Genomic DNA, 12,242 nt, shown 5'->3' on the forward strand with positions numbered 1-12,242 from the left:
CGCTCTGTCCCAACGTGAACACAGATGTGAATAAAAAGGTTCATCCGTCCCACCCTTTGCGATGAGGAGACAATTATTTGATAACAGTTCCACTGTCACCTTATTGGTGATAGTGGGACTAAAAGGTGGAACGGATGAAACTTTTTATTCTCACGTGGGGCCTGAGCGGGGTGCCGGTTGAGAATAATTGTTTGTCTGCTTTCAACGTTTTTTGTTCACGTTAGAAAGATTTAAAGATGAACCTATTTACTACCTTCTACCTAATTAAACAATACTGTACTAGTTATTAACAAATTTTAACCACAAATATATTCATTAAAATGTTAATAATACTCCTTTAGACATAATACTTCTCACAAGCTGCAATACAAGTAACACTTGACTATAGCCGTTGATAAAACCTTCACAATTATTTAACTTAAGCTCCATTGTGGTGCAAGTGGTTGAATCTCTAGTCCAGGTCGCAGGTTCAAGTTGCAATTGAGATTGTGTAAACAGCTTGCAATAAGCTAATGGCGTCATGATCGCGGCGTATTTGTGCAGCCCTCGCAGCGGCGGCGGCGGCGGGACAACAGGTTTATTTAGTGACGGAGATTACGGCCCCGTGTTGTGATAGGATTTGTCCTGCACAGCTCGCTACTAGCTGCTGTAATACGCTTTGTTATTTAATTAACTAAATAACCAGTTGATGTAGTGAGGTTTTATATGTAATGAAAAATGTAAAATAAAAGTATTGAAAGTTTGAACGCTGTGAAGATATTATTTTTTTGTGAATCAATGGCGGACACATAATTTGCAGATGCAAATTAATGTATTCAAATACCCATAACGAGTAAAAAAATCCTTGTTAATACAAAATGACAGCATGTCATGAGTAACAAATCAGAATCCCGGGATAAAAAATAACGCGATCTTTAGTCTCCTGTATGAAAGGCAACGTTAAAAATATAGAATTACATCAAATGTTTGCGAGTTGTCGTTTATCTCGCATCGGGCATCGTGCAAGGGGCTACGGGCGTCAGCGCAGAGGCGGGAAGCGGTGGCGCCGGCGGGCCGCGGGGCCGGCGGGCGTGCGTGGGCCGCAGCGCCAAACGGCCGCGGCAAAAAGCCGCTGGCACCGCAGCATTCCACCACCAAACCGGTCCTCACTCAATGGAAGCCGATGCCTCGTTCAACAGAATACATATCCAAACTGAAATCGACCTTGATACTTCACATTTACAGTTAAAATTCCTTTAGTCGAGAAATCAGTGTGGCAGATGCGAGAAAATTATAATCATATTAAGAGAGCAATACGGGACAAAAAGTTGAATGATGGCAACGAAGCGGAATATCAAATGGTAGAAGCGCTACGCATCAAACGGCCGCGATATGATTGATGGATTGTTAATGAAAGTGAAACTGCAAGGGACCGTATTGTGCGGTTCACTGCTGTCTGCTGACAGACTCGACAGGCTATTTTTAGCGAACGAAATATTTCAAGCAAGTAAGGACAGTATTATTTGTTAGATCAAATTTTAGAGACGCTAATAAAAAGTCCAATAATCTTAAACAAAGGCTAATTTTATCGTTTTAAAGTTGGTGTTAAGTGTAATTGTCTAAACATCAAAAGTTGAAAATATGTCAAAGATAAATACTTCAAATTACTTTTTAAATCTACACTTAAGAAAAGCTTATTGTAAAAAAACATTTATTAAAGTGGCTCATAATAGCTTTGATCTTGGTTTAACAAGCAGCTTCATCAAATAAATATCATTCAAGCTTTCATCTTATCCAGTTTAACCTTAATTTTTTATCTAGCTAGTTGTCGTTTATGTCCAGCAATAAAAACATTGCAAAACAAAAAAGATATTTGTAAATTACTAAAACGACGTAAATAAAACTTTAGTCGCAACATAGACCTGTGTAGCGATTTCCATCACAACACATGTATAACATCAATATCCCCTTTTATTTCTTATTGAAAAAAAGAGATAGCAACAATGTCCTCATAGATGTGTTACGACAGTTGAAACTCACTACAAGACCTACAGAGTTTCGTTGCAACTTACGACTTGATTCTCGTTGCACGCATTTTCTAGTTTAAATTTTTAACGAGACACGCGTATTACTATTTAATGCTGTAAGCTGTGCGCGGGCGTACTGTCAGTTTCACACCAGGACGCCCAGTGAGGTAGAGCAATAGATAGTGCAGTACTCCTATTGTACAAACTCTTAAAAACAATATTGCTCGGTACCGGAGTGCCTTAAATTGCAACACTGTACTGTTTACTGCTCTGTTGCATTGTTACTCTCTCGTGTAAAACTCGCATGGCACAATGGCCAGTGCGCGAAGCTTCAATGTAACATAGGAACTTTGCACTCGAGTGTACTACGCGTTCTAACAACGGTACCCTAGCGTTCACTCTTTAAAAACTTGTTAGAACAATTGAAAGGAACGCAATTGCTTGTACACAACTACTGCGTCTACACAAAACTACTGAGGGCCACTCATTTAAAAGAAACGACTTAGAAATAAAAGAAATACGAGTAGCGCTTCATTAGCTTTTAAAGTTACATTAATTGGAACAAACATCTTTTAAATCCAACGGCTTTATGTTATTTTTATTAATTACTGGATGAGTTGAGCCTCAAATAAAAAAAAAACTTAAATTTTATTTTCTAACTCTACATAAATTTAAACGTTTTTCGAATAATCTAGATCGTCTGGCATTTTTGGCAACGACCGTTAAGTAAGACATTTAATGGTAAATTACCCAATCTCCTTCTCTCCGTAATATCTATTTTTCACATACATTAATAAAGTAATACCGATTTTAACATACATTTCGAATATAACGTAAGTATTTCATTTTAAAAAATCACTTGTTGCGTTTACGTTTGCCTAAGATGTGGAATTCGTGCGACGGTATCGGGCGGTGCGGTGACGTCACTAAAGACACCCGCGTAGGTAGATACCGCCATCCCTTCCAGGAATCAGGGACTGTAAAGTCCACAGCACAATGCCCGCTCCGCCGCGCTGCGCCTTCGAACAACCGACACTCGACCACGTTGGATTCCACGCTCTCATTTTTTACTACACCATATTCTGACAGTTCCATTTTGTCAATATTTAAACACACTTTCTAATATTAGTTTAAAATGTCTAGACATGACGGATTTCAAAACAGTGTCTACTTCGGTAGAAGTATTGGATGCGTATGAAAGTATGTCTTTTTTTCTTGTAACATTTTGAAATGTCAACTTTAAATTGCGGCCACAAACTGCCTTATTAACGATACCAAGTCGTTTAGGCAGTTGGATTTGTATTAATTTCTTTTTTGATAAACATACTAGTGTAAATAAAATTGTTATTAGTAGCAAGTAGCTACGATGAAGTTAAGCAACAAATCTTAACATTCAATTTACTAAGAAACGAACATACAAAGATGTTTCCCAAGTAATTTTGGAATTACATTTAGTTTCTAAGGCTTCATGAACTTTAAGTTGCGTAGCCCTCTTTTACAAGTTTATTTGAAACTTTGATTTTATTTTACGAAATAATTAGTTCGTAATTGGAGCGGAGTGGAAGCCTAACAGTCGTTATTGCAAAAGTAAAGAAAAAAACATTTCAATTTACTAAAACTTTGATTGCTAAATGACGTAATTTGGATTAGAGATTATTTGACATGGCAAGTCGCAAGTCCAACGACGCACGTAATTAACGAAGCGGAGGATGAAGCGCGGTATTAAAGTTTGGTCGGCGGCTTGACTCGCCTCGCCGCCGCCGTGTGCCGCTGCGAGAGCACATCACTCTGGCGGGAGTTAGGATAGGGCATTCCGTATTAATTAACTAAATAACTCCGGCAAAGCGAGGTCGGGAACAGTGGTGGCGACTTGCAAGTCGTCAGTCGCGTGTCAATAAGACAGCGCGGCGGCGCGGCGGCGGAGTGGGCCGGGGGCGGCGCCACCCCGGTGTGTGGTTTCCTTTTGATGTCATCTTCGCGCAAACTTTGCTACGGATCGGCTTTGAGATAGAGAGACGGAGAGTGACTAATTTGGCCCAGCATTTGATCTCTGAGACTGCGATGTCGGCGTCCCACTCGCGCCGCCCCCCGCCCGCCGCCGCCGGGGAGCTCTTTGCAAAATTTCGCTTTGATCGCAAAGTTAAATTATATGGGAATTGAGCATTAAATGGATACACATGCGAACCGCGCGAGTGCGAGTGCGAGTGCGAGCTCGGACCGGGCGGCGCACATTGTCAGAAATAAATCCCGAGGGAGCTTTTTGACGATTACGACATCTTACATAAATAATGAGCGCGGAGTCAGTATCAAAGTAGTACGTTTGCGAGAGCGGCGCTCGTATTTAAGTCCGCCTAATTTGCCGCGAGTACGCAGCACCTTTGTGAGCTCGTTTTTACTAGTTTACGAAACAGATATTTGCGCCCGCCTTCCCCTTTGATACGGCACTTTGTGGAGTATTTTACACGAGTTTCTTTTGAGGCCATTCAGACGGTGAGTAACGAAAGGCTGTCTTTGATAAACACGTGCGAGGACTCTTCACTACTTATTAGGAGGTGCTTTCTTTAAAAGTGCTTCTTCTGAAATCTATTTGCAACGATCAGCTCCGGGCACAGGGCGGCGACGATCAGAGCTTCGCTAATTAAACTGTCACTAATACAATTACGAGAAAAATTAAATCAGCGTTCCGTCTGAGAGCTTGGGGGGGGGGGAATGCGAACAAATTGCTTAGGCAGAGAGAATATCGAGTGCCTAGGCCTTAATACTATACGATAGTGTTCATGTACTCGCGTATGAGTTTGGAACGGGCAGAGCTATTAGTAGGTTATTAATGTTGGTTACACACTCCCGAGACTCAAAGTCAAAGACGACTCCGCAAAGTGGCGCCTTTGTGAGCGCCGCCGCTGCCGCCGCAGGAAGCGCTCGTGTGCTCCAACTCACTCCCGCGACAAACTCTTTATCTTGCGACGCCTTCATAATGCTCCCCACAAATAAAGTACTGCCACAGTAGCCTCCCAATACAAATTAAATCTCGAATAAACAGCTTTTGTCGCTTTTCATTTGTGTATTTGCACAATAAACAAATAAAACGAAAAATAGTTGTCATATTTTTGATATGAAACAATGAAACGGAAATATAATTTGTAGCAAATTGGTTCTGCGACGTCTCGGGACATAATATCGTTCGCTAGTCGATTGCTTTATATTGATGACTTATTTGAGATCAAAGGACTCGCGGCTTTGATGTTTAAAAGTAAAAAGAGCGGGCCGTGTCTTTGTGGAGCGGGTTTGCTTTGGCGGTGAGTTACGGCGTCCTCTTAACACGACGAAACTTGGGACAAAGGGGACGCCCGAGCCCCGGCGCCCAAACAACTGATGAAAAACTAACGAAGCTCTTGCAATTACATCAACTTGTTCAATGCAAAATACGCGTCACGAATTACAAATCTACATATTTGCGTATTAATTTGGTAACATTTAACCGACATCCTTTATGATGCAAACGGAAATTAATCTAATTTTTAAAACAAAAAATAAGTACAGGAAAAGATATAAAAATCAACACAATAGTCGATTCCTGTATATACCTCGGCCTCCACCCGTCGGGAGGAAATAAAATCAAAGAGGCACCTAATTTATAATTTGCAATTACACCGGCAGCGGGCGGACTTTAAGTGAAGATAGAGAAAAAAAGGAAACGGACAGATTACGAACACTAAATTTAATTACAAAGCGAACTCGAATATAACAAATTGAAGAGGATAAACGCGACAAAGTAAAAGAGAAAACACACCCAAAAGGAAACTCGCAGCATTGATATAAACGAAATTTAAATTAAGTACAAAGGGAAAGAAGATGAAAAAAATCCTTTCATTGAAAGCTCTCATCCCCGGAGTCAGAGGGCCGGCGGCACATCAAAGACACCTCCCGCTCTAGCCTTATCTGTGCGAAACCGAGTTTGGAAATTAGCGCAGCGGATCCTTTTCTGAGACTCGGCCGAGGCTCAAAGACGCCGCGTGCGCACCCTTTCAGCCTCTTTCACCTTTTAGGATTACGTTTTCATGAGGGGTTTTTTCGTCCGAGTGTCACTACGGCGGGAGGTGACAAGATAATGTAGCTAATGAAGATGTTTTATTCAGCTTTAAAGCGCCGCGGCCGCTACCTCTCGCCGCGCTAATGTGAAGGGATAATGCGACGCGGACGTATCTGGATTTTGGGATGCGTTAATGAAATGTAGGTGAGTGAGAAATGTTATGTAGGTAAGGCGAAGTCACTGTCACGTAATTAAATTCAATTTTTATAAAGTGATTTTAATATAAACTGTGGTCATTCAAGCGATGGGATTTTATAAATGAATACTTTTTTTATTGTAAAACTTCATACATATTTAAGCGAGTAAATTTAATAAATTGTATATATTCAGTTATTTTTACGCTTCTCTTCCATCCCTTTATTCTTTAGTTATTAATTCTGTCATTAAATCATGATTTAATTTAAATACAACTCAATTATTATTAAAATAAAAGTACAAATACAATTATAACAATTTTCAAACCAGTATCGCGAGAATTAAACTTGTTTTAATTTAGTTAATGTAGAGAATAATTAGAAAAAGAATATATCATTATTTTTTCTATATCTGTACTTTTATTATCTAATCATTCATTCTAAAGACTTGATTCTTATATTATTTAAGTTTACGCGCGCGTTGAAGTCTTTTCTTTTAACGTCGTAAATCAGTTTTGACAACAACTTTCGAGTACGTGCGTGTGTGTGTGTGTGTGAAATTTTATTCAAACGCAAATAACAATTAACTAATGCAAGACTACAATAAACGTAAAAATAGTTATTAAAACAACAAGACTTACAGCAAAATAAAAATTCAATGTTTAAACTTTAACAAACACTTAAAGCACTAGAAATTATTTTATTTACTTTGAATCGCTGACATCAAAATCAAACAATGTCGACGGGCAAAATAAAAATAACAAAAGCATCGTAAGTAACAAAAACAACTACACAGAAAATAACTAGTGAACTAACACAAGGACAATAGAGGACAAGTGACTGGGCCAAAACAATAGGGGGCATTCTAATAAACATCAGGCAAGGGCTCTAGAGGCCGTAAGACAATACTGCCTACCGTCGGGGACGTCACCGCCGTCCACAATATAACTTTTATCGTTTATTACAGTTTCCAAGAAAAGTTTCTCAAAGTTCCAAACTCTACCTGAACAAATAATCAACGAGTTCCGATTACTGCACAATCCATCCAACACACTCGCACTAAACGCACTTCAACCGTATTATAATCACACTATTTAAATATATCTACAATATTTTAAAGTTTAAATTTAACACAAGTTCACAATATCGTTAGAAAGACGTAAATATTCGCGAAATCCAGCTACATCTCCGTCACCAACGAAGGTTAGCTCACGACTGACAGATTTTAGAGTTCCGCGTGCGCGCGACGCACGTGGCCGTGAGACTGGGCGGAGCGATGCGGAACCCGTGGCCGCGATTGGCTCGTGCGACGCTTTGATCAGCCGCCGACAACTAACAACATCGCTCAGCGCCTTAATCTCGGTAGTAACGTCCTTTTAAAACAGGTAATTTTATTACAAAAATGCGGATACTGTTTCTGGTCAGCTCGGCACCTTTCGCCAGGGGGATGATATTTTCCACGAGCACTGAATGCAATCCCCAGCGTGTTACACCGCGGTCAAAGGAATATGACTTACTTTTTTCAACTAATAAAACGTTTTTGAACAGCATTGTGTTGTGAGCAGGTCAAAATAGTTCTTTGGGAACTTCTGATTTGTTTGAATAGAAGTTATATGATTGTTAAGAAAATAAAGCTTTCAATCTACAATGATCACCATATCATCATCATCTCCTTGGCCATATCCCATTTTTGTGGGGTTGGTACATGAGGTATTATAAAACTTAATTTTTGATTTTATTTTTACGGCCGGCCGCCTACTTGTAACCACCTAGGTACTTAGGAGAGAATTTACAGCTCAATCCATGAATATACTTCAAAAAATACAAAACAATAATATATTTTTATTAAATCTATACTATTATAATAAAGTGTAAACACACACTTCTTTGTTGCCTAAGATGTCAGCAATTATAGCATGTTTTTGAATAACTCTTTTTAATAAAAAGCCCTACACTTACTTCATGCTTTAGGCTATATATTTTTACCATTAAACTTAGGGGGTACATATTTCGGATAAAAACCCTAATGTGGGAAAGAGACCATAAGTTGCTGCCGATACCTAGGAAGCAAGATTGCCAAGGTTTGTCATGTCATGTCATTTTCACATTTGCTATTGACAATTTGTTAAATGTAAATAATAAAATTAATTTTTCACAATTTCATGCGGATGAAGCCACAAGGGAACAGCTAGTCTATCATAAAACTATACAGTCTAAATGAGTTAACAGTGGTAGTGCCCGCTTTAACATCTTAGCACTGCAGGGCCGGCACGCCCGGTGTAATACCACGACCACACAGAAGACAGTCGTGAAATGGAAGCAATTCCGTCTTTCATCTGATGAGTGTGGTGCCGGAGGCCTATTTTTGGTCACTTTCTCTTTACCACACTTTTCTTATAAGGAGAGGATGAGAACGGGAAGTGGATTTGACGGTAGAGGAGATGCATAGGAAGAGGAAATATCCTCTTTATGTGCGTCTCCTGCTCCGTCAATAAAGGGTAGGCAACGCATCTGCAATTGCGGATGGGCAGCGGTCGCTTCGCCATTTTGGCGGATTCAAGTGGTGGTATAAAATAATGATGGGAGCATACAAAGAAAGCATTTCATTATAAGCAATAACATGTAACCTGAAGTTGAAAGTTACGTGAGGCAATGTTGTTTCCACGACCATCTGCTGTTCGCAATACAGACAAAAGAAAAACGAAAGCACTTTAAAGAATGTTGTAAGATCGTTGTAGCCTATCAGAGGTAATTGACATCATTCTAAGATAACCGATGTCCTACAACATCTTTGTGCATGAAAAGTAAAAAAAAAATATTTCTTCTTTTATTGGTCGTTGTAAACTTAGTTTAAAGTTTAAAGAAAACCCACAGAAATAGGTACCCGTTTCATCAGATCTTATTTATCACAAATTAAAGATATGAAGTAGGTCAAATAGTTCGGGTTTGTCTAAAATTTATTTGAATATGTTACACACAAACACACAACTCATATGTATGAGGTCCTTGTTCCATTGATATTGCATAACTGCAATATTCTGCATCGGGAGCCGCTGCAAGGTTCGTACAAACACGGGGAGCGTGTATTATGGGTATCGAAATGAGCGAGTTGATATTTGCTAGATGTTCATTAGGGCTGCGGGCGGCTGCGGGCCGCTGTCTCGCTGCGGCCGACACGACATACACAGCGTCGGCAATAAGACGGCGCCGGCTCGTCTCGCGATATTGCGGCCGCGCACACAGCTACGCCTGCCGCCTCGCACACACGCCCGCCGCGACACCGACATATAATGTCAAAGGGTGAACCCGCTGCCTCACAAAGCGTAAGTGCAACCACTAAAAGCCAATCCTAAGTTTTTATTGATACACATTGTATTGCGACAAAGTCTCGGTCGGGGCGGGCCGCCCACCCCACGGCGCGCACAAAGACAATATCGCGACGTCAAAGGAGCGCCGCCCGCCGCCCCGCGCCCCCGCCTCGAGGAAATGAAAAATTAAATTGTCAACACATTTAATATCAGCGAAAACGTGCACGGCGTCGCCTTTGAACGCGCCTCCTTTGCGGCCTCTCCGCGGCGAAGGCTTTGCGTATTAAAATTTTCAGTCATAAAATTGAAATTCTGTTTAAGTTTAATTAGACGTCGCCGGCCGAGTTCGAAGTTGCATTAGATCGGCGGCGCTAATGAGGCCCGCGGTAAGCACACGTCACAGGTGCGGGCCGCGCGGCCCGAGGTGGGGGCGGCGCGTTTGATCGGCGCCGCTGCTTTGACAATTATTAAAATTCGCCTCGTACCGGGTCTCATCTTTTTCCGTCGCCTCGATTACGCCACGGGTTTGTCTCATTAGGGCTTTTGTATATCGCAGGCTCCCCTTTGATGTCGGGCGGGACGGGGGCGGGGTGGGGCGGCCGCGGTCCACCTGCACTTTTATTGTTCCCGCTCGGCCTCGAATTTGCACGCTTCACTTTGACTCGTCTCTTTGAGATTAGTGTCCGCCGGCCGCGCCGCGCTCTTTGCCCTCTGACCATCGAGACGTTAACGCAGCCGTTGGGAAATAAAAAGCCGTTTTGTCGTCGGATGGAGGAAGATTGCAGAGTTGTCAAAGTGGCTGAAACTTCAGGCAAAATATAATATTTGCGAGTTGTGTGTCGCGGGCGACGGGCGGTGCGGCGTTGTTTGCGCGAGTGGCGCGGGGCGCGGGGCGAGCGGGCGGCGGGCGGGTCGCGTCGCGAGCACTCGACACCCCTTTATTACTTTGTGCCCTTTGTGAGCGTCATCATCATCGAGTACGAGGCTCGAATTAAAACTTTATACGGCGACGATTTGCCGCTTCATACGTTTTTATTGCCGCCCAAAGCGACCTCGCACGCCGAGCGCCGCCGACCGATCAAATGATCGTGTAACGATATTTTTTGTGTCACTGTGTACAAAAACGCCGCTTTGTATAATAACAATTAAAAAGGAGAATGGCTCCTGTATTTTGGCACAAAGTTAATTGGTCAATTATTTGTATTTTGTTTGTTAAACTGATTGCTTTCCTACGACATGTGTATTTTTAATCTATAAATAAATTCACGACATGCAATTTAAAACATAGAAATAAATGGGAAAAGGTGAAGCTTTTTACTGAAGTAAAAGCTACTTTTTTAATCACTATAAAAATAAATTCATACATGTCACGAGGGGAAAATACATTTTTCTACGTTCAAGCGCCTTACCTTCCTAAGAGTATGGGATTTGTCTCATTAATTTTATTCGTGCTACCGGCACCTACCAGAGTTATTAATTGCTATTTGAAGTGATTATTAAAATATACTTATATAAGTTCTTTTACATGCAAAAAAATCGCAAAACCCATAGTTACGATTGTTATAAAATTACTAACTTGGTCTTGAGACAAAATTAGTAAAAGAGGTCCTCAGACGTAACGTGCATCACAAAGAAGCATTGAGAATTGTAGACGAGTTATATACAGTTTCCTGTAATAAGAGAGCACATCGCCTCTGCTTTGATAAAGCTTTGCGCGACGCCGACAAAGGAGACTTCTTGTCGCCATAATTACTTGTACAATTTTACAAGAAAAAGCAAAGTGGAACGGATATCCGATAAGCCAAAAGACACGACTAACTACATTGATATGTTTTACAAAAGTGTCAATAATCCAAATTGATTGTATAAAAAGTGAACTAAGGAGTCAATTTGATATGAAAAGTGAAAATAATGCGAGTTCCCGGCGCAGGCCACTGGAGGTGGTTATTAATGCAACGCGTAGCGGGCTGGACAAATTAGCTCCATCTCGTTATATCATTTACTTGCATTATGAAGTTAAATATTTGTTTTAATAGGTTTTACAATAATTATACTACGTCAGTGTATATTGTTGTGTTTTAAATATTGGATAAGATTTTGATCTTGGTTAATACGAAATTTTGTTTGTTTCAAAGGCTTTCTTGATAGAGCATTAAGAAACTTTTTTTTTTAATTTGTTAGAAATTGTGATAAGCTGACTAAATAACCGAAAGAGTTGAAATATAACATGATAAAAAATTAAAACTAAGACTGCTTCAGTGTGAGTATCAAGAGAATTAGACTTACTAAAAAGCATTCCAACCTTTAAACTCAATTGTATTAAGACAAAACCCTCGTGAAATACATAAATAATTAGAGCTATCTTACTGCACGTCTTAATTAAAGTCAATACCCGCACCTGAGGGTAATAAGAGAAATTGTGTGCAAATTAAAAATGAATTACAATGAAGTCTTTAGATAATTCAAACATAGTCTGGCCATCGCAACGGCAGGTTAATGTTTAAAATCTTAACATTTCCTGTCTGAATGTAATGAAACATTAAAATGTTCCGCAGACGGCGGCTAGGCGATCCGTTGGCCGACTGGTTGGTCGACTAGTTGGCGGACTGCGCCGATACTTTATCCTTTAAAACATTTAGTCTCGCTTTTCTCTCCCCCGGGTTTTGAACCTTGATTCTTCTTTACACATTACGAGTGAACCATT

General features: G+C 40.6%; 1 protein-coding gene across 6 annotated transcripts in view; it reads right to left on the minus strand.

Annotated features, from left to right (window-relative positions):
- LOC106107355 (axin) overlaps positions 1–12,242 on the minus strand; it is a 59,545-nt gene that overhangs the window by 25,086 nt on the left and 22,217 nt on the right. For 2 of the 6 annotated variants that reach the window (XM_013288189.1, XM_013288185.1), the window contains exon 1: positions 7,234–7,433. The exons of 2 other annotated variants lie outside the window; for them this stretch is intronic. The gene's annotated coding sequence lies outside the window, so the exon portion shown is untranslated. Of the gene's footprint in view, positions 1–7,146; positions 7,209–7,233; positions 7,434–12,242 lie in introns of those variants that run through there. 2 more of the 6 variants (XM_013288191.1, XM_013288186.1) reach the window with 2 other exon arrangements.

This window comes from Papilio polytes, unplaced genomic scaffold (genome assembly GCF_000836215.1).
Source record: "Papilio polytes unplaced genomic scaffold, Ppol_1.0 DF822067.1, whole genome shotgun sequence".
NCBI classification, from domain to species: Eukaryota; Metazoa; Arthropoda; class Insecta; order Lepidoptera; family Papilionidae; genus Papilio; species Papilio polytes.